The sequence below is a fragment of the Zingiber officinale genome, chromosome 2B (assembly GCF_018446385.1).
Source record: "Zingiber officinale cultivar Zhangliang chromosome 2B, Zo_v1.1, whole genome shotgun sequence".
Classification (NCBI taxonomy): Eukaryota; Viridiplantae; Streptophyta; class Magnoliopsida; order Zingiberales; family Zingiberaceae; genus Zingiber; species Zingiber officinale.
In genome coordinates this window covers 120,681,421-120,685,300 of record NC_055989.1, presented here as the reverse complement: position 1 = coordinate 120,685,300, position 3,880 = coordinate 120,681,421, and positions in this window count along the sequence as shown.

The following is a 3,880-nucleotide window of genomic DNA, read 5'->3' as shown; positions in this document are numbered from 1 at the left end:
AAGAAGTCCTATTTGAACATTAGCCAATGGAAAGTCCTAGTTGCAGCTAGGCAATAAAGCCTTGGTCTGTGGGACTAGGCAAAGTCTTGGCAGGTCGAGGACGTCGGGCAAAATTCTAGGGTCGAGGACACTAGGTGAAAGTCTTGGGGGGGTCACAGATACCAGACAGAAGACTGGACAGGTCAGGGTTCGGATCTCCAGCGAAAAGTTCTGAAGTCTCGGATGCTAAACAAAAGTTCAGACGATTTAGAGGACCGGTTTGGTAAAAGGTAATCTCTCTTGAGAGGAGTAGGTGAGGATGTGTTCCTCGTAGAGAGAATAGTAGGTATCGGTCCGCCCTAGAGTTTTAGCTAAACTCAAAGTCAGGATCGGACAGTTTAGAAACTGTCAAAATTATTCTGCTTTACATATTATTTATGCTTGTGCTAACCTTGTGTTGCAGAAAGTTGATAGATAAAAAAGAGGAGTTCAGGTGCCTTGAGCATGTCCAAGCACCCGGACGTACGAGCGCCTGAAGTTGCTCTAGGCGCCCAAGTCAGTAGTGAAGAGGGAGTGCCCGGGTGTCTACCGAGGGCACCCAGACAGTTTGGGCACCTAGAAAAATCCAGGCACCCAGATCAACAAAAGTTTATCTTTATTCTATGGTGGTACGCTTCGACTAGCCAACCCACATTAGCAGTCCAGGTGCCCTAAGGTGGTCCAGGCGCCCGGACATGGATAAGCTTCTAGGATGAAGTTTCGATGAGGTGTAGCCACGCCTGCCTAGTGGGGGCACTCGGAAGTGGATCCAGGTGCCCAGAGTGGGTTATAAAAAGAGGGTTCGACCATTACCTTTAACACATCAATCCAAACGACATTCGCTCTTGCGCATTGGTCTGGAAATGAGTCAACAACGCCTAAACGCTGCTCCAACAACCGAAGTCAAGAATATTCAGACCTATGGTTATCAAGAACTTTTAAATATTTACATCTATATTATAATTAAGATATCCTTTATAATACTCTGAATTGATAGTGAATTGCATAATGAAAGCGATCAACGATCGCGGGTCTTGGAGTAGGAGTCATCACAGGATCCGAACCAAATAAAATCAACTATGTCAACTATTTTTCTTTTACTCTTTCTTTCCACTGTGTATTCTGTGTTTTGTAAAAAATGTGAAAAAGTCACGATTGCTATTCACCCCTCTAACGCATTGATGCTACATTTAGTATATTTAATTTGCAAATTAAAACAATTGATACAAAAAATTATACCTCATCCTAGATTTAATCTTATATCTCCCCCTTTGATCATATTAAAAATAGGAGTAATCATTGAAAAACAAATTGGAAAAAATTTCTAAAGATTACAGAAGCAGTGAGTAATTTTTAGAAAAAGTTGTAGGAATTATTTTTCAAAAATATGAATTTTTTTATTTAAAAACTAGTTTTTGTAAAAAAAAATTTAAAATTATTTTTATTATTTAAAAAATTCTAAAAAAATTTTATTTGTTAAACACAATAATTTAGAATAGTGTTAAATTGTTTATGAATAAATAAAATTGATCTAAAAATAATAAATTATTTATACAGAGAGATGTATTTTAAAAAAACAAAAATAAATTTTAAGATTGAAAAATTTTCTGAGTATGTAAAATAGAAAGTTTATCTAAAAATAAATAATTTTTTGAAGATTAAATTTTTGAGAATTTTTAATAATAAAAATTAATATTTTGGCAAAAAAATCATAGAAAATTCATTAACAGTCAATTTTTTTAAAAGAATTTAAATGGAGATTTTATTGTGTTATCACTATAAAAATTTTGAATAAGATATGCTAACCGAAAGTTTGCATGAAAAGTATTTTTCTAAGTAATGAAATTCCAGTCTAGCAATTCAATTAAATTTAAAAAGCGATTTAAATTATACATGATTTTGGAACCTAATATAGGTTCCTACTTATTTGATTAACAAGATATTTTTTAAGAATATATTTTTATGATACTTTTACAATTTGATCCTTGTGATATCTAAAATATCAATTTAGCCCCTAAAAAATTCTAAGTTTATAAACATGAGAACATGCATCACCCTTTTCTAATTGGTCTAATTTTTCTTTTAACTTAGCATTTTCAATTTACAAATTATTGAAATCTTCTAATAAATAGGATTTTGTTAAGGTTATTTTCATTTCTAGGTTTTCCTTTTTAAATTTTTTGTTTTAATTTTACATAGAGTCTTAGATATAGATTTTATACCTGAATACAATTGATCAGAAGGTAGAAGACATACCTCACCATATCATATTTGAAACTTGATTCTCCCCCTTTATCCTTGTTGTCTTCTGATATGGCTCCCCCTTTATCGATGTTTGCTTCTAAGTTACTTGATTCTTCGTGACTTGTCAGTAGTGTCAGTCCCATGTAAGCTTCTCTCTCAGATTATGAGATTTCATCCCAGGTAGCCTTGAGATTATTATGCATGGTTCACCTTGGCCCTTTGTCTTTCTCCTTCTTAAGCTTTGAGCAATCATCCTTGATGTGTCATTCTTTCTGACAATTGTAGCATCGAACCTTTCGTTTGCTCCTTGGATTTTTCTTAGTTTGTATCTCTTTAAATTTGTTAGATTTAAATTTTATTTTTTAACTTTCTTACCATAAATGCTTGTTGATCTTCATCAAGGGATGAGTTTGACTCGTTGTTGGCTCTCAGTGCCAAGTTATGGCTTATCTCCACTTCTTTTGTCATTCTTGCACATCTAGATTCATGTAATTTGAAAGTTGAAAAAAAATCTTCTAAGGTACTTACCTCCAAGTCTTTAGAGATGTAATAAGCATCTATTAAGGTTTACCACTCCATTGTCCTCGAGAAGGTTTCAGCGCATACTTGATTACATCCCGATTAGTTACCTTTTCTACAAAGTTGTTGAGTTGGGTGATTAGTTTCTTGATCTTTGCTTGGAGTTGGGCCCCTTCTCTCCATGTTCATCCGAATTGTTAGTCGATTTCTGAGGATGCCCCTTCTCACTAGCTTTGCTTCCGAGGTACCTTCATGTAACTAGACCCGACTCCGGGCCGGATCTAGCTCGGACCCGGCCCGAGCTTGTAACCGGGTCAATGGGCCGGTTGCCCGTTGACCCGGTTCGCTGGGTCGAACCGGTTAACCGGCGGTTCAGCCGTAAATTTTTTTTTTTTAAACGGCTTCAACCGCAGGTTAACCGGCGGTTTATAGCCGTTGGAACCGCAGGTTAACCGGCGGTTTATAGCCGTTGGAACCGCCGGTTAACCGACAGTTCGTAGCCGTTGGGAGGGATTTTTGGGTATTTTTTTCAACGGTTAGGATCATTTCACCATTTTTTGATCAATGGCTATGATTTAGTGTCCGTTACTATCAAAACTCTATAAATAGAGAACTCATTTCATCATTTTTCACACACATCTTCTCTACTCTTAATCTCATTTTCGTATTCTCTAATCTCTACACGCTTTCATTTCCAATTTTCAATTACAATGGAAGGAGGTCGCGGAGGTGCATCATCTCGAGCTCGGAAGGGAAAACAAATAATGAATCCGCAAGAGGAGGACCCCAACATTCAATCCACCGATGATGAGATTGAGCATCTTCCGAATCCGACACCCGAAACACAAGGAAGTACCGATGTAATTACTTCTAAGGTTCGGGAACTTCCTCCTCTAAAGTCTTCTATTTTCACTAAACATTTTGAGAAGGTCACTCTTCCGTCGGGAGAAATGCGTGCAAAATGTAAGCACTGCAATGCTTCCTACAAATTCCAAGCCGGCGGCGGCTATGGGTCGTTGAAACGACATGTATAAACGAAGCACCCGACGGAATATGGACTCGACCGTTCTCAAACACAATTATCAAGATTTTCTTCAAC